At 38.1% G+C, this 22,825-nt stretch overlaps 1 protein-coding gene and 1 pseudogene across 5 annotated transcripts in view; both read left to right on the plus strand.

Moving 5' to 3' along the window:
* PROCR (protein C receptor) overlaps positions 1-22,825 on the plus strand; it is a 52,613-nt gene that overhangs the window by 20,858 nt on the left and 8,930 nt on the right. Inside the window, exon 1 of one of the 5 annotated variants that reach the window (XM_074292491.1) lies at positions 13,253-13,900. The exons of the other annotated variants lie outside the window; for them this stretch is intronic. The gene's annotated coding sequence lies outside the window, so the exon portion shown is untranslated. Of the gene's footprint in view, positions 1-13,252; positions 13,901-22,825 lie in introns of those variants that run through there. 5 annotated transcript variants of the gene reach the window in all.
* LOC141553583 (PACRG-like protein pseudogene) lies at positions 21,955-22,682 on the plus strand (annotated as a pseudogene).

A 22,825-nucleotide genomic window follows, 5' to 3' on the forward strand; every position in this document is an offset into this window, starting at 1 on the left:
CTGTTGGTCATTTCTTACAGAACAATAATACCCAACCATTCTCCAATTGATGGACATCCATTAATTTTCCAGTTTCTAGCCACTACAAAAAGGACTGCCACAAATATTTTGGCACATACAGGTCCCTTTCCCTTCTTTAGTATTTCCTTGGGATATAAGCCCAGTAGTAGCACTGCTGGATCAAAGGGTATGCACATTTTGATAACTTTTTGGGCATAATTCCAGATTGCTCTCCAGAATGGTTAGATTCTTTCACAACTCCACCAACAATGCGTCAGTGTCCCAGTTTTCCCACATCCCCTCCAACATTCATCATTATTTGTTCCTGTCATCTTAGCCAATCTGACACGTGTGTAATGATACCTCAGAGTTGTCTTAATTTGCATTTCTCTGATCAATAGTGATTTGGAACACTCCTTCATATGAATGGAAATAGTCTCAATTTCATCATCTGAAAATTGTCTGTTCATATCCTTTGACCATTTATCAATTGGAGAATGGCTTGATTTCTTATAAATTAAAGTCAATTCTCTGTATATTTTGGAGATAAGGTCTTTATCAGAACCTTTAACTGTAAAAATGTTTTCCCAATTCGTTACTTCCCTTCTAATCTTGTTTGCATTAGTTTTGTTTGTGCATAAACTTTTTAATTTGGTGTAATCAAAATTTTCTATTTTGTGATCAATAATGGTCTCTAGTTCTCCTTTGCACACAAATTCCTTCCTCCTCCACAAGTCTGAGAGGTAAACTATCCTATGTTCCTCTAATTTATTTATGATTTCGTTCTTTATGCCTAAATCTTGGACTCATTTTGATCTTAGTATGTGGTGTTAAATGTGGGTCCATGCCTAATTTCTTCCATACTAATTTCCAGTTTTTCCAGCAGTTTTTGTCAAATAATGAATTCTTATCCCAAAAGTTGGGATCTTTGGGTTTGTCAAACAGTAGATTACTATTTTTATTCACTATCTTGCCCACTGTGAACCTAACCTATTCCACTGATCAACTAGTCTATTTCTTAGCCAATACCAAATGGTTTTGGTGACTGTTGCTTTATAATATAGTTCTAGATCAGGTTCAGCTAGACCACCCTCCTTTAATTTTTCTTTTCATTATTTCCCTTGAAATTCTCGACCTTTTGTTGTTCCATATGAATTCTATTGTTATTTTTTCTAGGTCATTAAAATAGTCTGATTGGTATAGCACTAAATAAATAGATTAGTTTAGGGAGTATTATCATAATTATATTTGCTTGACCTATCCAAGAGCACTCAATGTCTTTCCAATTATTTAAATCTGACTTTATTTTTGTGGCAAGTGTTTTGTAATTTTGCTCATATAATTCCTGACTTTCCTTTGGTAGATATATTCCCAAATATTTTATACTATTGACAGTTATTTTGAATGGAATTTCTCTTTGTATCTCTTGCTCTTGGATTGTGTTGGTTATGTATAAAAATGCTGAGGATTTATGTGGATTTATTTTGTATCCTGCAACTTTGCTAAAGTTCTGAATTATTTCTAATAACTTTTTAGCAGAGTCTTTGGGGTTCTCTAAGTATACCACCATGTCATCTGCAAAGAGTGATAGTTTGATTTCCTCATTTCCTACTCTAATTCCTTGAATCTCTTTCTCTGCTCTTATTGCCAAGGCTAGCATTTCTAGTACTATATTGAATAGTAATGGTGACAGTGGGCAACCTTGTTTCACTCCTGATCTTACAGGGAAAGGTTCCAGTTTATTGCCATTACATATGATGTTTACTGACGGTTTTAAATATATGCTCGTTATTATTTTAAGGAATAGTCCATTTATTCCTATATTCTCAAGAGTTTTTAGTAGGAATGGATATTGGATTTTAACAAATGCGTTTTCTGCATCTATTGAGATGATCATATGGTTTTTATTAATTTGATTATTAATATGGTCAATTATACTAATAGTTTTCCTAATATTAAACCAGTCGTTGCATTCCTGGTATAAATCCTACTTGATCATAGTGTATTATCCTGGGGATGATTTTCTGAAGTCTTTTTGCTAATATCTTATTTAAGATTTTAGCATCAATATTCATTAAGGAGATTGGTCTATAGTTTTCTTTCTCAGTTTTCAATCTACCTGGTTTAGGTATCAGTACCATGTCTGTGTCATAAAAGGAATTTGGTAGGACTCCTTCAATCCCTATTTTTTCAAATAGTTTATACAGCATTGGAGTTAGTTGTTCTTTAAATGTTTGGTAGAATTCACATGTAAATCCATCTGGTCCTGGGGATTTTTTCTTAGGGAGTTGGTTAATAGCTTGTTCTATTTCTTTTTCTGAGATGGGACTATTTAGACTACTTCTTCCTCTGTTAATCTGGGCAAGCTATATTTTTGAAGGTATTCTTCCATTTCATTTAAGTTATCAAATTTATTGGAATAAAGTTGAGCAAAGTAGCTCCTAACTATTGTTCTAATTTCCTCTTCATTAGTGGTGAGTTCTCCCTTTTCATTTTCAAGACTAACAATTTGCTTTTTCTCTTTCCTTGTTTTAATCAGATTTACTAATGGTTTGTCTATTTTGTTGGTTTTTTCATAGAACCAACTCTTAGTTTTATTAATTAATTCAATAGTTTTTTTTTTTTACTTTCAATTTTATTAATCTCACCTTTTATTTTTAGAATTTCAAGTTTTGTGTTTGTCTGGGGGTTTTTAATTTGTTCCTTTTCTAGCAATTTTAGTTGTAAGCACAATTTGTTGACCATCTCTTTCTCCATTTTATGCAAGTAGGCCTCTAGAGATATAAAACTTCTCCTTATTACTGCTTTGGCTGTATCCCACACATTTGGTATGATGTCTCATTATTGTCATTTTCTTGGGCGAAGTTATTAATTATGTCTATGATTTGCTGTTTTACCCAATCATTCTTTAGTATAAGATTATTTAGTTTCCAATTATTTTTTGGTCTATTTTCCCCTGGTTTTTTACTAAATGTAATTTTAATTGCATTGTGGTCTGAAAAGTATGCATTTACTATTTCTGCCTTACTGCATTTGATTTTGAGGTTTTTATGCCCTAGTATATGATCAATTTTTGTATAGGTTCCATGAACTGCTGAGAAGAAAGTATACTCCTTTCTGTCTCCATTTAGCTAAAAAAGTTTACCTACCAAGAAAAAAAGATTTTGAGATCTGTAGAAGACTAATCATGGCCAACTCAAAAAATCTGAAATGTTTTAAAGTCATCCACTTAAGATGGATTGTGAATTTGTTGAAGTTGAGAAGGGGACCCCAAAAGTTTGGGGTCACAGACCAGTAGACCAGTGTCAGTATGCAAGCAGGTGTCTCAAACGAATTTGCTGGCTGGAACCCTTCCTGGTCAAGGGACAAAGTTTATTGTAATTGTAATGCCATTATAAGGGGACTAAATTCCAAGAGAATTTAGCAAAGTGTTGAGAGAGAGAAGAGACACCTTTATCCAGCTTTCTATCATTGACATGTTAATTCTATGGCCTCAAGGTAGGACCAAGGAGTGGTCTCTGGAATTAGGTTCTCACAGACCAACAGATTATCACTATTGTCTCAGGATTTTGGTCCCAGACTATCCTGAGGCCAGAAGCTATCTAACAGTAAGCAAAGAAGTGAGGAGTGGTCTATTCAGAATCAAAAGATTGTTATTCTTAGATTGAGTGTGGGAATTCCCTGAGGCAGATTCCAAACCCTGAAGATTTAGAATCACTGACTTATTTTAGAACAGTTACTCCCTAAGGTCAGAGGACCTCAAAATCATTGCTATCTCCCCTAGAAGCTATATTTTATCAAAACTATGTGAAGAAATGGAGCACATGCTCAGGGATACATCTTGCTATCTTCATGATGCTGGTTGGCTTTAGCTGTCACCATGAGATTGGAAACATCATGGTATGGCAGAAAGATCAGTGGCCTAAAAGTCAGCAGAAATAGGTCTAGAGGGGCAGGTAGATGGCGCAGTGATACAGCACCTGCCCTAGAGTCAAGATGACTTGAATTCAAATTTGGCCTTAACACTTCCTAGCTGTGTGATTCTGGGCAAGTCATTTAATCCCATTTATCTTGCAAAAAAAGAAAAAAAAGAAAGGGGAAAAGAAAAGAAATGGGTTCAGATTCTGATCTCAGATACTTACATTAAATCTGTCTGGACTTTAGTTTCTTCTTCCATCACATACATACTGAATATATAGCTCCAGGCAAGTCACAAAACCTCTCACTGCCCTAAACAATTCTAAATGTTGATAGAGTTGGATTACATTATTAGAGGATCTAAAGGTTATGGATCTAGAGTTAGAAGGGATTTTAGAGTTCTCCTAGTCCAACCCCTTGCATTGACTTTCTGAGAAAACTGTGACACAAGAAGATTAAGTGATTTCTCCAGAGTTATACAGATATCAGACAGTAGAGTCAGGTTTCAAGCTCAGTAATAGACTGTACACTGGCTTATTTTATCCTTTTGATAGCTTGCCTCATCACTTGTCTCCTATCTTTATATACTTAAATTCTCATCTTTCTCATTCATTTGTCTTTTTCATTTCAGTTTCTCTCATCTCTTGCTATAGTCAAGTTGGTTGGTGCCTTAGATCTGTATTTTTGCCTCCCTCTCCAGTTCCTATTTATTGCATCTGATCTTCCACTGATAGCTCCCTCGAAAGCCTCAGGAAGGAAAGCTAAATTTGGAGTCAGAGGACCTGGCTTCAAATATCACCTCTGCTACTTGCTACCTATATAATTTTGGGCAAAACAATTAACCTTTTCCGGACCTCATATCCTCCAATAGTACTAGATGACCTGAAAGCTCCCTTTCAGCTCTAAACCTTTCTTCCGACTCTGAGTTTATGTTCCAGTAGCATTCCTTTCTCCCTGCTATCTCCTACTGGGCTTTGGTTGGGCTGTGATAGTTGTCTCCCAGATTCAATCAAGGAGAGTAGGCTAACTCCCCAGACCACGTGGACAGAGAAGTGTTTCTCTTTGAAGTCTCCTCTTTCTCCTCTGATCTGAGAGATACTCCCAAAATAAATAAATTCAGTAAGTCAATATTCAAGATTTGAAATCTGTGATTTCATTGATATGGGTATACGATGCTGGAGAAACTGAGGCATGATAGTGATTAGAGAGTATTTAATAATTTATTTAAAAGGGACCAAATTTATTTACTGGGATCAAATGGACATATGTGGCAACCGATTTAGGACCATGGATGCCTTAGAATCAGCCAGAGTCAAGATAAGCAAAAGTCTTTATTCTAGGTCTTTAGTGATAGAAATGAAGAGAGTGGACAAGTAGGATCTCTGCAACCTCACTGCCTCTTCTCTCTCCCAGAAGTGACCCTGGCTAGTCTCACTGTACCTCCTAGTCCCTCCCACAATTCTCTGTATACACCGAATGATTGGGCCAGCATAGGATAGTGGGAAGGGACATTTTAAAAGCATATTCTTATAGAGTATTGTCCAATCAGTAATTAGCCTCAAGTGCTCGATTGTCTGACCCCAGTGCATTGACTCCAAAGTTTCAGCCCTTTACATCTCCTGCTTTCTTTTGTTTTAGAACACAGGTGGTCATGCCATCCCTGACTTCTCAGGGAGGTGAGAACCCCAAAAAGGAGGTGATCATGCCTTCCCTGACTTCTCAGGAAAGAAGGTGAAAACACTGAAAAGGAAGTGATCATTCCCCCTCTGACATCTCAGGAAGGGAGATGAAAAGCACCAAAGGGAAGTGGGGATTGCTAGTATGTTTCTGGGCTGAAGGGTCTTATGAGAAACAGGTATGCACAGACCCATCAGCATGGGAGGTTATTACATAAACACATAACAATAACACACAGGTTATTAGTGATGACTCTTCCCACAGCCAGTGCAAGCTCAATGTGGTGTAACAAACATGAATTATACATGCAAGTAGTGATATAACAAACAATATGAATCAACATGGTCTTATAAAAGATTTCCAGAAGTCCTAGAAGGAGGGTATATAAACAAATTACACATATGCCTTCTTCAGCAGCCAAGAGATAGTTCAAAACCAATCTATTGTCCATTGTTTCATGTGTCAGGGACTCCAATGATCCCCACAAGTTTTTGAAGTCCCTAAAGAATCTTTTTATGTGTTAGGGAATCCAATGATTCCTGCAGATTTTGAAGTCCTGCAACAGTTTTATCATTTCTCAGAAAATCCAATGATTCCTGAAGGTTTAGAAGTCCTACAACAATCTTATCATGATTCAGAGAATCCAATGATTCCTGAGGATTTTGAAGTCCAACAATTCTTGATGTCCATGAGTCAAATGCCATAACTGTCATGCTCTTTCAGTGGTGGGCACAGTCAGCAACGGAACCACCTGATGCTTCTTGGGTCTTCTCCTTCGTTTCAAGAGTCTGCTCCATCTCTCTCTGATGGACAAGGTGAATACACTGGATGCATCCATTGGATATACAAGCAAACCCTCTCCCCCAAGCAGTTAACCTATCTGGTCCCTTCCATTCACCACTTTCTGGGTCTCTCCACATCACCTGGCAATTATCTAAAGACAGTGGAGCTGCTCACACTGGACAATGCCCTTCTGTGTGTTATAAAACCTGTCTGCTGGAGCCAGTGCATGTTAGGATTCTTACAAGATGCTAAGTCACTGGAATGGATATAATTATCTAATTTAGAGTTCACACCTTTAAGGAGTTTACACCTTTAAAGGAGTTCACTCATTGGTCCTTTAAGGAGCTCCAGAGACTTCCGGCCAAGATGGCGGCGTGGAGGCAGACAGCTGCTTGAGCTCCTCGTTTTCTCTCAGAACTTACTTCATGACAAGCCTCTGACTTAATGCTTGACCCAGAAAGAAATCCACAAATTATCACCAAGAGAAGACATCCTTGAAAGTCGCCAGAAAAGGTCTGTGTTTGTTCGGGGGAGGGTCAATCAGACTGGGCACAGACTGAGGGCAGACAGCCAGAGCAAGACAGGCAGCTCACACAGCTCAGACCGGAGGGGGAGGGGTGTGATCTCTGCCGTTTCTGCGAAAGGGCTTTTGCCCCAGTGTGGATGCTCCGTCTTGGCAGCAAGCCAGGAGCAGCAGAGAGGGTGTAAACACCTGAGGTGAAGATTAAAACCCCAGAAAGCCAGCGTCTCTCAGAGCCCGGCCACCCCCAACCCCCACCTGGACTGACTCGGTGCGTTCTCAGAGCCTCAGAGCGCAGACTCAGTACAGTCATTGCTGTTCTGTTAGTGGCTCTCTGCTGCCCTACCCCCAGTTTGTAGAGGAAGCCCATTAATAACATCCAGCCCTATCCCCCGCAAAACAGACCAATTGTTTCTCTTGTCAGTTTGTTTTCTTTGATTCCTACTCTGACAAAATGAACAAAAAATTCAAAAGGGCTCTAACCATTGACAGCTTCTGTGTGGAGAGGGAGCAGACTTCAAATGCTGAGGAGACTAGGAACAGAATGTCCCCAGATGTATCCCCTGGGAGGGATATAAGCTGCTCCTCAATACAAAAGAACCTCATAGAGGAAATCAAAAAGGCTCTCACAAGAGAGCTGGAAGAGAAATGGGAAAAGGAAAGGGAAGCTTGGCAAGAGAGCCTGGAGAAGTCATCCCATGCATTCAAAGACAGAATGGATAAAGAAATCAAATCATTGAGAAACAAGATTAGTGAGCTGGAAAAGGTAAACAACTCCAAGGAAAACAGGATTAGTGAGCTGGAAAAGGTAAACAACTCCAAGGAAAACAGGATTAGAGAGCTGGAAAAAGAAATCAGCTCTCTAAAAAATAAAATGGATAAAATGGAAAAAAATTCCATAGAAGATAAAAACTCAATTGGACAATTACAAAGAGATATAAAAAAAGTGAGTGAAGAAAATACATCATTGAAAATTAGACTGGAACAAGTAGAAATGAATGACTCAAGGAGAAACCAAGAGGGAGTCAAGCAAAACCAGAGAAATGAAACAATTGAAAAGACTGTCAAGTACCTTACCAGAAAGACAACAGACCTGGAAAACAGATCCAGGAGAGACAATTTGAGAATAATCGGACTCCCTGAAAAATGGGAGGAAAAAAAGAGCTTGGACACCATTTTCGAGAAAATTATCAAAGAGAACTGCCCAGACATTTTGGAAACAGAGGGTAAAATAGACATTGAGAAAATTCATCGATCACCTACTGAAAGGGACCCTAAAATCAAAACGCCAAGAAATATAGTGGCCAAGTTCAAGAACCATCAGACAAAGGAAAAGATATTGGAAGCTGCTAGAAAAAAACAATTCAGATATGGAGGATCCACAATAAGGATAACACAGGATCTTGCAGCATCCACATTAAAAGAACGCAGGGCCTGGAACATGATATTCCGAAAGGCTAAGGAACTTGGTATGCAGCCAAGAATAACTTACCCAGCAAGAATGAGCATCGTTTTCCAGGGAAGAAAATGGACATTTAACGAAATTAATGAATTCCATCTATTTTTGATGAAAAAACCAGACCTACATAAGAGGTTTGATCTTCAAATACAGAACTCAAGAGACTTCTAAAAAAGGTAAAAAGAAATCTTGAGAACTATACTTCTGTCAAAAAAATATGTAAAGAACATATGTACAATTTGTCTTAGAAACTAGAGGTGGAAAGGAGATTATATCATAAAAAAGTATAAAGTGGTGGTACTACATCTCATGAAGAGGCAAAGGTAACCTATTATATCTGAGAGAAAGAAAGGAGGGAGATGAACATAGCGTGTATCAATAGACATATTCGATTTATGGTGAAACTTCTTCCACTTCATTGAAAAGTGAAAGGGAAGGAGTAAGCTAAGGGGAAGGGAATACAGTAATTTCGAGGAAAAGGGGTAAAATAAGGGGAGGATCTTTAAGGTGGGGGAGGGATCCTAAAAAGGGAGGGCTGTGAAAAGCAAGTGGTGTTTACCAGTTTAATACTGGATAGGAGGGTAAAAGGGAAGGAAAGGGGAAAAGCATAAGCAGGGGTTAATAGGATGGCAAGCAATATAGAATTAGTCCTTCTAACCATAAATGTGAATGGGGCAAACTGCCTCATAAAGAGGAAGCAGTTAGCAGACTGGATTAAAAGTCAGAATCCTACTATATGTTGTTTACAGGAAACACACCTGAAACAGGATGAGACATTCAAACTAAAAGTAAAAGGGTGGAGCAGAATCTATTATGCTTCAGGCAAAACCAAAAAAGCAGGAGTAGCCATCCTCATCTCAGATCAAGCAAAAACAAAAATTGATCTAATTAAAAGAGATAAGGAAGGGCATTATATCCTGCTAAAGGGAAGCATCAATAGTGAAGCAGTATCAATATTAAACATGTATGCACCAAGTGGTGCAGCATCTAAATTCTTAAAAGAGAAATTAAGAGAGCTGCAAGAGGAAATAGATAGCAAAACTATAATAGCGGGAGATCTCAACCTTGCACTATCAGAATTAGATAAATCAAACCACAAAATAAATAAGAAAGAAGTCAAAGAGGTAAATAGAATACTAGAAAAGTTTGATATGATAGATCTTTGGCGAAAGCTAAATGGAGACAGAAAGGAATATACTTTCTTCTCAGCAGTTCATGGAACCTATACAAAAATTGATCATATACTAGGGCATAAAAACCTCAAAATCAAATGCAGTAAGGCAGAAATAGTAAATGCATCCTTTTCAGACCATAATGCAATCAAAATAACATTTAATAAAAAGCCAGGGGAAAATAGACCAAAAAATAATTGGAAACTAAATAATCTTATACTAAAGAATGATTGGGTAAAACAGCAAATCATAGACATAATTAATAACTTCACCCAAGAAAATGACAATAATCAGACATCATACCAAAATGTGTGGGATACAGCCAAAGCAGTAAATAGGGGAAGTTTTATATCTCTACAGGCCTACCTGCATAAAATAGAGAAAGAGAGGGCCAACGAATTGGGTTTACAACTAAAATTGCTAGAAAAGGAACAAATTAAAAACCCCCAGACAAACACAAAACTTGAAATTCAAAAAATAAAAGGTGAGATTAATAAAATTGAAAGTAAAAAAACTATTGAATTAATTAATAAAACTAAGAGTTGGTTTTATGAAAAAACCAACAAAATAGACAAACCCTTAGTAAACCTGATTAAAAAAAGGAAAGAGAAAAAGCAAATTGATAGTCTTGAAAATGAAAAGGGTGAACTCACCACTAATGAAGAGGAAATTAGAACAATAGTTAGGAGCTACTTTGCTCAACTTTATGCCGATAAATTCGATAACTTAAATGAAATGGAAGAATACCTTCAAAAATATAGCTTGCCCAGATTAACAGAGGAAGAAGTAAGTAGTCTAAATAGTCCCATCTCAGAAAAAGAAATAGACCAAGCTATTAACCAACTTCCTAAGAAAAAGTCCCCAGGACCAGATGGATTTACAGGTGAATTCTACCAAACATTTAAAGAACAACTAACTCCAATGCTATGTAAACTATTTGAAAAAATAGGGATTGAAGGAGTCCTACCAAATTCCTTCTATGACACAGACATGGTACTGATACCTAAACCAGGTAGATCGAAAACTGAGAAAGAAAACTATAGACCAATTTCCTTAATGAATATTGATGCTAAAATCTTAAATAAGATATTAGCAAATAGACTTCAGAAAATCATCCCCAGGATAATACACTATGACCAAGTGGGATTTATACCAGGAATGCAGGGCTGGTTTAATATTAGGAAAACTATTAGTATAATTGACCATATTAATAATCAAATTAATAAAAACCATATGATCATCTCAATAGATGCAGAAAAGGCATTTGATAAAATCCAACATCCATTCCTACTAAAAACGCTTGAGAGTATAGGAATAAATGGACTATTCCTTAAAATAATAAGGAGCATATATTTAAAACCTTCAGTAAACATCATCTGTAATGGTGATAAACTAGAACCTTTCCCTGTAAGATCAGGAGTGAAACAAGGTTGCCCACTATCACCATTACTATTCAATATAGTACTAGAAACTCTAGCCTTGGCAATAAGAGCCGAGAAAGAGATCCAAGGAATTAGAGTAGGAAATGAAGAAATCAAATTGTCACTTTTCGCAGATGACATGATGGTATACTTAGAGAACCCCAAAGACTCTGCTAAAAAGCTATTAGAAATAATTCAGAATTTTAGCAAAGTCGCAGGATACAAAATAAATCCACAGAAATCCTCAGCATTTTTATACATTACCAACACAATCCAACAGCAAGAGATACAAAGAGAAATTCCATTCAAAATAACAGTCGATAGTATCAAAAATTTGGGAATATATCTACCAAAGGAGAGTCAGGAATTATATGAGCAAAATTACAAAACACTTGCCACAAAAATAAAGTCAGATTTAAATAATTGGAAAGACATTCAATGTTCTTGGATAGGCCGAGCGAATATAATAAAGATGACAATACTCCCCAAACTAATCTATTTATTTAGTGCTATACCAATCAGACTCCCAAGAAACTATTTTAATGACCTAGAAAAAATAACAACAAAATTCATATGGAAGAATAAAAGGTCGAGAATTGCAAGGGAACTAATGAAAAAAAAGTCAGAGGAAGGTGGTCTAAGTGTACCTGATTTAAAGCTATATTATAAAGCAACAGTCACCAAAACCATTTGGTATTGGCTAAGAAATAGACTAGTTGATCAGTGGCATAGGTTAGGTTCACAGGACAAGATAGTGAATAAAAATAGCAATCTAATCTTTGACAAACCCAAAGATCCCAAATTTTGGGATAAGAATTCATTATTTGACAAAAACTGCTGGGAAAACTGGAAATTAGTATGGCAGAAACTAGGCATGGACCCACATTTAACACCACATACTAAGATTAGATCAAAATGGGTCCAAGATTTAGGCATAAAGAACGAAATCATAAATAAATTGGAGGAACATGGGATGGTTTACCTCTCAGACTTGTGGAGGAGGAAGGAGTTTGTGTCCAAGGGAGAACTAGAGACCATTATTGATCACAAAATAGAACATTTTGATTACACCAAATTAAAAAGTTTCTGCACAAACAAAACTAATGCAAACAAGATTAGAAGGGAAGTAACAAATTGGGAAAAAATTTTTACAGTTAAAGGTTCTGATAAAGGCCTCATCTCCAAAATATACAGAGAATTGACTTTAATTTATAAGAAATCAAGCCATTCTCCAATTGATAAATGGTCAAAGGATATGAACAGACAATTTTCAGATGATGAAATTAAAACTATTTCCACTCATATGAAAGAGTGTTCCAAATCACTATTGATCAGAGAAATGCAAATTAAGACAACTCTGAGGTATCATTACACACCTGTCAGATTGGCTAAGATGACAGGAACAAATAACGATGAATGTTGGAGGGGCTGTGGGAAAACTGGGACACTGATGCATTGTTGGTGGAGTTGTGAAAGAATCCAACCATTCTGGAGAGCAATCTGGAATTATGCCCAAAAAGTTATCAAAATGTGCATACCCTTTGACCCAGCCATACTACTACTGGGCTTATACCCCAAGGAACTACTAGAGAAGGGAAAGGGTCCTGTATGTGCCAAAATGTTTGTGGCAGCCCTTTTCATAGTGGCTAGAAGCTGGAAGATGAATGGATGTCCATCAATTGGAGAATGGTTGGGTAAACTATGGTATATGAATGTTATGGAATATTATTGTTCTATAAGAAATGACCAACAGGAGAAATACAGAGAGGCTTGGAGAGACTTACATCAACTGATGCTGAGTGAAACGAGCAGAACCAGAAGATCATTATACACTTCAACAATGATACTGTACGAGGATGTATGCTGATGGAAGTGGACATCTTCAACATAGAGAAGAGCTAATCCAATTCCAATTGATCAATAATGGACAGAATCAGCTACATCCAGAAAAGGAACACTGGGAAATGAATGTAAACTGTTATTTTTACCTTCTGAATCCAATTCTTCCTGTGCAACAAAAAATTCGGTTCTACACACATATATTGTATCTAAATTATACTGTAATATATTTAACATATATAAGACTGCTTGCCATCTGGGGGAGGGGGTTGGGGGAGGAAGGGAAAAAATCTGAATAGAAGTAAGTGCAAGGGATAATGTTGTAAAAAATTACCCATGCATATGTACTGTCAAAAAATGTTATAATTATAAAATAAAATAAAAAATTAAAAAAAAAAAAAAAAAAAAAGAGCTCCCACAAGCCCAGGGAGTACCCACAAGCCCATTCTCTGGGAGTATATAAGGAGCCAAGATTCAGTGGGGAGAGTCAGTTTGGATTGAGTTAAGGAGAGGACTTCCCAGAAGAATTTCAGGGAAGCTCGAGGAGATTTGGAGAGCCAGGATTTTAGTGGGGAGATTCGCAAGTCCAGGAGATTCACAAATCTAAAGGAAAAGCCTGTTCATGGACTTCCAGGAGATCCACAACTAGGATTAAATTCTGGGAAACCCACAATCCCACAATCTTGGGGACAGAGTCTGATTCATTCCCACGTCTACCTTCATGGTGACTGGAGGCTTTGGATTCAGAGGGAGCTAGAGGCTGAAGCTGGCTGGAAACATTCTGACAAGAGCTCATTGGAGAAACAAGGAAAGAGATAGGCCTCTGTTAAAGTTAGCTGGACCCCAGGAAAAGATTCAAGACTTTGAAGGACACAATAAAGGATCTGGACTTTAACCCCTGGCTGCATTTTGGGGTGATGAAACTGAACTGAAACTAAGGCTGCCTCCAGAAGCTCCCCAAGAGACCTGCTCCCAGAGAAGGATTACAACTTAGAGAAAACAGAACATTACATTTTGGCACCTGAACTTAGGACAGACACGATCCTAATTCCAGTGGAAAAGCCTCCAATCCAGATCTCAGTGGAAAAGTCTCTCTGACCCAGAAATTTGGGTGAGTAAAACAAGAAACTTTTTTTAAAGAGCTAAAGTAGAATTTCTGTGAAATGTTTTAGAAAACAGCTTTCTGTTTCTGTTCAAGGAACATGTTTAGAGAACATTGTCAAGGTTATGAAAAGCCAAGGATTGATAATAATTTTGGAGGAGATCACTGAACTTTTAAAAACTGTAGAACACACATCTCCTGGGTTCTCTAAGGAAAAAGAATTGGATCTAGACCAGAGGAAATTAGTAGGAGAGCAACTAGGTGAATACTAATTCCAAACCAAACTTAATTTCCAAAGATACACTTCATACACACAACTTAATCCAAGTGGCTTTAAAAAGTGTTAGACTAAAGAAAAGGAAGAAAGAACAGGAGGGGGAGGATCCAACTAAACTAGGTGAAAATGATGAATCAGATAATAATGGAGTTAAGTACAATTCTAAGCAACAGGAGCATTTCCTATCTCTTCCCTCAATTAACCCTTAATGGATGGAGGAAGAAGGAGGAGGGGAAGAGGCAGTGACACAAACAGAATTGTCTGTGAAGCAGCCTATGACAAGATTAGAAAAAGCATTGGTTAAGGCTAAGAGAAAAGGACAGGATGTAAGTGATTTTATAGATGCATATCCTGTGATTGAAGAGCTTGACTCTTCAGGTCAAAAAAGGAGAAGATATACGTGTTTTGATTTGGATAAAATTAAGGATTTTTAAAAAGGTGCACTCTTTATGGGGCGATATCATCTTATGTTAAAATGTTACTAGATAGTTTGGCTTATGAAATCCTAATCCCGAATGATTGTAAATCCATAGCAAAAATATGTTTAGAGCCTGGACAAAATAGGAGTTAACACACAATTCACTTTTGACCAACTGGCAGGTGAAGGTTTTTGTCCAGGAGAGAATTCAGAACAGATTGATTATCCCATAATAGTGTATGAGCAAATTTCTAAGGCTGCAATAAAACCTTGGGATTCCCTCCCCAGACAGAAAGATCGAAGGAAGGCTTTCACAATAATAGAGCAAGGTCCCAATGAACCTTTTGCAGATTTTGTGGGACCACACAAGAACTATTGGAGAGAATGCAGTTACAGAAATAATGGCCAGCCATCTGGCTATGGAAAATGCCAATGAGGTTTGCAAGAGAATTATATGATGCTTCTTTAGAGGAGATCATAAGACATTGTGCTACAGTGGGCACAAATGCTTATTATACCCAGACAATGATGAGCATGGAAAGACAGGGTCCCTCCTGGCAAGGGACTTCTAGAGAAACTCGTTGATGTTTTCAATGTAGAAAAGTTGGACATCTGAGAGCCCAATGTAGATATGGAGATAGAGTGAGAAGATAGGGTGGATGCATCTGTAAAGATAGTTGGTCCTTTAAGAGGAACTTTAGAAACCTTTTCTTCAAGAATCTGCTGTTAATTATGTAATAGTCTGGTTATCTTTAATGGAGACCCATGTGTAAAATTTGGAGCCATGGCTAATAAAATTTGCTACTCTGGAATGGTTTCACAGCATACATTAATTTGTGCATTAATATAAAAGGTGTATATCTTGTCAGGTCTTATCCCAGATAATTGTATTGCTCGCTTAATGGCCTTTAATAAAATTCTATCCACACGCACTGAGTAAGGAGTAAGGTTTTGTTCTGGTTGTGCTGGGAGGTTCACCCACTCTATCACACTGTCTCCTTGATGAAGGACTGCTGTGGGTGCCTCTTGTGTAGCAAAAACTGATATTTCCAAGGGTTTTTGAGTGACTCTTTCAACCACATTGGATAAAGCCAGTTCAACTTGTCTCAAAGCCTCTTGAGCTTCTTTTGTAAGCTGGCGTGGTGAATTTAAAGCACTGTCTCCCCTTAAAATGTCATATAATGCTTGCAATCTATAGGTAGTCAAGCCTAACACTGGACACATCCATTGGATATCTCCTATCAGTTTCTGAAAGTCATTTAATGTGTTTAGCTTCTCTGTTCTTAAGGAAAGTTGTTGTGCTGTAAGCACCTTAGGGTATACTTCATATCCTAAATATTGAAAAGGAGCATGTCTTTGAATTTTTTCTGGAGCTATGTGCAATTTGTAATTCCTTAGTGTTTCCATGGTCTTTTGTAGACATGCTTCTAACATTTGTTCCTCAGGTGCACATCCCAATATATCATCCATGTAATGTACTTTTGGAAATGTTTTTCTTACTGGAATAAGAGCAGCAGCAACATACATTTGACACATAGTAGGAGGGCTGTTTTTCATTCCTTATGGCAAAACTGTCCATTCATATCTTTTATAAGGCTCAGCTAAGTTAACGCTGGGCACTGAAAAGGCAAATCTTTTCATATCCTCCTTATCTAGAGGGATAGAATAGAAACAATCCTTAATGTCTATAACCCACAGAGGCCATTCTCTAGGCACTTGAGTAGGAGATGGAAGTCCAGGTTGAAGAGTTCCCATAGTTTCCATCTGTTAATTGACCTTTCTTAAATCAGTAAACATCCTCCATTTTCCAGATTCAAATACAGGGGAATTGCAAGGACTTAGAGAAGGTTGTAAGGGTCCTTGGTCAAGTAGTTCTTGCACTATGTCTAGTAAGGCCTGAATTTTATCACTACCTAAGAGGGCCACTGTTCTATCCACACTGGTGTATCAGTTTTCTGTTGGATAGAAACAGGTGAAAGTGTTGGCAAGCCTTCAACAGCAGCCCTGCCTAAAAAAACTGAAGTACTCTTTTTTTTTTTTTTTTTTGAAGTACTCATTTTTAATCTTAATTGTTGTAAAATTTCTCTTCCCCACAGATTGACAGGGATTTTTTCAACTATAAAAGGAGTAAAAACTCCTGTTTTACCTTCAAATATCCATCTTAAAGGGGTAGCACTAACTTCAGCTGCTATTGATCCTCCTACACCAGAATCTTTGGCCAGTGACTGGGCCAGTTGGCACCTCTAATGACTGCACCAGTGTCTACCAATCCTTCTAATGGTATGCCATTTATATAGATAGTGAGCATAGGTCCATCAGCTGTCACAGTTGCTGTCCAGTATATTCCTGGATTTTGTTTCTTGGAATCAGAATATGGGCAACTATCACCAGATTGCTTATAAGGAGTCTATATCAGTAAACCTGATGCTACTACTTCTCCTGGTTGATAAGTCACACATTGTCTACCTGTATTAGTGACTGAGATATTATCTACACATTCCCCAATTTCCCACATCAGTGTATGGATGGACACTGTTTTGTAAGTACACTCAGGAGGTGAAATGGTCAAGCCTACTGTCCCTGGAAGCAAGGGATCCATAGGCTGGAGAGGAACAGATTTCACCTCTCCAGGAGGTATCTCAGTTGTCCCAGCTGCATACAACTCTATTCTCCCTAATTGTAATCCCTTTCTCCCATCAGGTTGCTTCCTGGCTGATTGATCATGTCTTGGTACTGAACTTCTAGGCACTCTCTGAGTGTAGCAGCAGTTGCCATCATGCCCCAAGTATTTTTTGCCTTGGACCCTGGGGCTGTGCCCCTCATTCTGTTTCCCTGAATTAGTCTACATTCTGATGCCCAGTGGAACCTCTGTTACATTTTGGACATAGGGTATTGGGTCTTGTTCTCCCACCCTGTTTTCTTACTCTGTCTCTATGCCAACACTGAGCTTTTAGATGCCCTACTTTACCACATTGAAAGCATTGACAAGTCTCTCTAGAAGTCCCTTGCCAAAAGGGACCCTGTCTTCCCATGTTGGGATCTTGGGAAGTTTGCATCATAGCCTGGCTATAAAAGGTATTTGTGCCCACTGTAGCACAGCGTTTTATGATCTCCTCTAAATGAGCATCCTTGCATAGTCCTAGTATAATTCTTCTACAAACCTCATTAGCATTTTCTTTAGCAAGTTGCCTTATCATAAAGTCTATTACTGCATTTTCAGCATGAGTTCGTATGACAGCTGTCTGCAAACATCCCACAAAATCAGCAAAGAGTTCATCTGGCCCTTGTGCAATTTTTGTGAAGGCCTCACTCTTGTCATTTTTACCAGAGAGAAAAGCCCATGCTTTGATAGCAGCAGCAGCAATTTGCTCATATGCTGCTAAGAGGTAATTAATCTGTACTGAAATGTCTACATAAGAAGCTACACCAGTTAGTTGGTCATAGCTCCACTCTACTATTTTGTTGGGCTTGTATCCTACAGAGCTCACTATATTCAAAAAGCCACAACAAGTTTTGTCAAGGTTCTAAGCAAGTCCTTGCTATAAATTTCCAGTCCCTGGAGGTTAAGACTTCATAAGCCAAATTCTATAATAACATCTTGACATAAGCTAATGTAGCCCCATAAAGAGAGCAAGTCTTTTTAAGGTCTTTGATGATTTCTATATCAAAAAGAGTGTATCTTCTACTTTCTTGAGCTGAAGAGTTAAACTGTTGAATCACAGGATACATATTGATTTTCAGATCAGCTAAATCCTGGCCTTCTTTTGTGGCTTTAAGTAGTGCTTTTTGCAATCTAGTCATAGGAGGGGGTGATTGCTGGAGGGGAGGTGCTGGTGATATTACCACCTCTCCCACTACTCCTCCTCCCAACATCCAGGAAGGTGAAGTTGATGCGGGTGTGTTAAGAATCAGTTCCAGTTTAGGCAGGGTTGAAGCTTCCTGGTCAGAGGGAGATTCACCACACCCTTCACCATGCCCTTCATCCTCACTTAACTCCACATGCCCTCTAGTGATACCACTATTAATTTGTTCATTGTCTTCCTCTTTTTCCTCACACTTCCTCATCTGGCTGCTCTGAAAATTTTTCTTTTTTTCTATAACTTGCAGGATTCTTTAAGGACAATTGTATTATGTTGTATATATAGAATGTTTCCTTGGAAATTGAATGAGGACCTTTGTCATTGTAGTATTCACAAAGTTGTTGTCCTACCAGCTTCCAATTATCCAGCCCTATTTTTTCTTCCTTTAAGAATCTTGGGGACGTGCATTCTAATGTACCCAGGAGTCTATCAATCTGCAACCAAGTTATAATTAAGCCTTGACCTTTTATCATTTTAAGCATGCTTTATATAGCGCCCCCCTTGGGAAGGGGGTGGGGAGAGAGGGGTTTGGCTGGGGCTGGAGCTGGGGGAGAATCTTTTCCTAATATCTGCCCCATTTCAGCTAGAAAAGATTACTAGTTCAGCCCTTAACAAAGTAAGTTCCCTGTTTGTCTATTAAAATACTCACCCTATTTCCTGGTCACTGGGGCTTCTTTAGTGAAATTAGGGTCCTTGGACCCACGTTGGACACCAAATGTGGCAACCGAGTTAGAACCCTGGATGCCTTAGAATCAGCCGGAGTCAGGATAAGCAAAAGTCTTTATTCTAGGTTTTTAGCGATTGAAATGAAGAGAGTAGGTAAGTAGGATCTCTCTCTCAGAAGTGTCCCTGGCTAGTCTCACTGCACTTTCTAGTCTCTCCCACAATTCTCTGTATACACCAAACAATTGGGCCAGCACAGGATAGTGGGAAGGGCCATTTTCCAAACATATTCTTATAGAGTATTGTCCAATCATTAATTAGCCTCAAGTGCTGGATTGTCTTACCCCAGTGCATTGACTCAAGAATTTCAGCCCTTTGCAGATATATGGTTTGGTCCCAGGGCTGAATGAGACTATTGTCTCCAAGAATCCAGCAGCCAATGTGAGTTCTTAATGATATATATATATATATATATATATATATATATATATATATATATACACTTGGCTCAGATTCAGGGGGTAGACTGAGGCAGGGACAGAGTAAGGGTGCTGAGAAAGGTTAGGGTGAGCCATGGGAGATGGGGATGACATAATGGGGTGAGGTACCCTGAGATGGGGAGAGACATCTTGATAAGACAGTATCTGACATTCCAATACTTTGGGATGGGGAGAGGCATTCTGATATTCTAAAATATAAAATATTTTATGCTTGTCAAATATTCTGATTAAGGGGAAAGAGATGATTTCCTAGGACTGAGCAGAACAATTATAAACTGAGGCAGAACAATTAGGGAAACTGAGTCAGGACAATAAAAAAGAACTGTGGCATGACAGGTACACAATGTGGTACATAGAAAATATTTTTAAAAGATGGTGATGAGGTTTGGCGCAGGGCAGAGAGTTGTGGGAACCCCTTCTGGTTCGCGCAGGTCCTTCATAAATGAATTTACTAACCCGAAAAGTTAGACCAGCAAAAAGAAGTTTATTGGTGCTGGGAAGTCAGCTGACTTCCTTAGTGGTAAGATTACAATAGAAAAGTAAAAGTCTAGCAGAAGAGTCCTGGAAGGGAGAGAGATAAAGTTCCTATCAGAGAAATCCAGACTGAGAGGTAAAGAGGGGCTAATGTGAGAAGAGGGAGTCTCTTCACAGGGGGCAGAGGGTTCTCAAAGGCACCTATGCCAAGGAGAGAAAAAGGTTCCTTGGCATGATTCTCGTTTTTGGCCCTCTGCAAAGAATGAGCCCCAAAGTTGCTCTTTTGAAGAGATCTGAGACTGAAGTTTCAATTGAATGAGGTTACTGCCCCAGGTCTAGATTTCCAGTAGAATGGAACAACTTACTGGGAGTGGTGGATCTCCAGCTGGACTAAGTAGGAGTGGTTCTGGACTCAACAAGTCCCATCAAGATAACAGAATGAAACCACTTTATCTTGATTCGCTGGGGTGGCTCTTTCACTGAGGCAGGATTCAAGGAGAACCTCTCCTTCAAGAAGCTTCTCAAGCACTTTACCTCATGGCTCACCTCCAAAGTCACAGAGACAGTTCAGGGTTCCCCACATCAATGGGATCTAATTAATAAAACAGAAGGAGATAGATTGCTTATGTTCCAGAAAAAGGACATCTAAAGAGGAATACATTGTAGATGTTTTTCCCAGCACCAACCAGGAAGAAGATGCAAGAGATCTGCAAACATCAATCAATAAGCATTAAGTCTCTACTACTAGGGACAAGCACTTTGCCAGACGTTGAGAAATAAAGACAAAATGGAAATGAGTCCCTACTTTCAAGGAACTGATTAAAGGAATAATAGTAAAAATAATAATAATAATAATACACATTCATAAAGCAACTTTTCTTCACAGAAGCTCTGAGGTAAGATCACAAATTTAGAGCTGGAAAGGTCCTCAGAGATCACTTAGAAGTTCAATTCCCTCATTTTACAGATGAAAGAATTAAAGTTCAGAGAAATGAATTGACTTACATGAAAGTCATACAGATAGTAACAAAACTGGGAGTTAACCATAGGTCCTCTTATTCTGGAATCTGTGCTTTTTCTTCTATGACACAGTTATTTAAATAACCAAAATAGAACTATCCTCTCTTACAGATGTAGAAACCACAGTGCAGAGAGGTTAAGTTATTTACTGGCTCAGAGTCACAGAACTAATAAGTATCAGTCTTAGAACTTCAACAAGTAATATCTGCTTGACTCAACAAGACTAAACTTATAAAATATCACAATCAGAGCACAATACCTTTGAGGGTGGTTCCTCAGTCATTCTTATATTATTAATTTGTTTCTCCAGGTGAGCTTTCCTTTTAGAGGATGTGTTGACCAGCTAATATGAATATCTGGTCTGATTAATGCTTTTACATTTAATTTGCTGTTGGATAGTCATGTGTGACTCTGTAATCCCATTTGGGGTTTTCTTAGCAGAGATACTAGAGTGTTTTCCCGTTTCCTTCTCCAGACCATTTTACAGATGAGGAAACTGAGGCAAACAGGATTAAGTGACTTGCCAAAAATCAGATAGCTACTATGTTTCTGAGGTTAAACTTGAACTCAGGCCCAGTACGCTTATCTATTATGCAATCTAACTGACCCATACATTTCATTACAAATTAGTATTCATTTTTCCAATGTTTTATGAGACTAGTTTCAAGAATATCCTTCATTGCTCTCTTCCTTTGTACCTTTAGGGCCAAAGGACAGGGGGAGCTTTAATGGTCCAAGGCTCTCGGGCCAGGCAACCATGTGGTTTACAGCCTGTAAGAGGAACCCTAGGGCTTCATGAACTGGAGCTATGCAGTAGGACAGCTCACTGCAGGAGCACTTACTAAGGAAGAATGCAGAAATCAGAAAGTCATGTAAGCCTATAGATGAGAAACTGAGTTACAGGCACCTATGAACAAAGAACATCATCAGGTTCTCAAGTAAAACATAAATCTGTAATACACTAAAAAAAAGTCATTGTCTTCCACTAATTCTCCAGATTTTGCAAAGAAACCTTGCCCTGCAAGTGAGGTACTTAATCCTAAAGTTATTGACCCATTCAGTGATCAGCCATGTACTTCTGCTTTTGTTGCTATTTACTCCAAAGGAGTATCCTTGGCAGGTTGGTACATGGCTCAGTAAAACACAGACTGTAGTGGGACTGCCTTCTTGAAACTTCCATTTGATTCTCTTCTTATTGTTTTAACAGAGGGTTTGAGAGAAACTAAACATCCATATACATGTGTATCAAAAGAAGGCTTTAAAGAATTACTTTTGGTTGAAAGTGCTCCTGAAAAAAAACTATGCCCTTGCTACCCAGATTGATTCCTGTCTAGAAGGCAGCTCTGATTCATTCAGATGGTGAAATATTTGAAAGGGGCTTTAGTATAGTTGAGTAAGTGTTGTCCAACTTTCTTTAAATGATCATCTGAAGCATTTGCTTATAAGTCTTTCCAAAAGACTAATGAATAAGAAATTCAAAGAGCCAATCATCAGTGCTTTACAAAAGCTAGAACAACACAGTGGAAGTGGCAGCCTTATGATTATCAAAACTAAAACTATTTGTTCCATCTCCTCTTAAACCAAAGGAATGATAAAATGATTTGACTAAATGGTGAGAGATGTCAGAAGCATGCGGTAAACATCATAGGAACCCTTTTGAACAAGGTTCTTTTTTTAAATCATAGCTCCTGATTTGTTAGTTACATGGTAAAAATTAGTATA

This window comes from Sminthopsis crassicaudata, chromosome 2 (genome assembly GCF_048593235.1).
Source record: "Sminthopsis crassicaudata isolate SCR6 chromosome 2, ASM4859323v1, whole genome shotgun sequence".
Classification (NCBI taxonomy): Eukaryota; Metazoa; Chordata; class Mammalia; order Dasyuromorphia; family Dasyuridae; genus Sminthopsis; species Sminthopsis crassicaudata.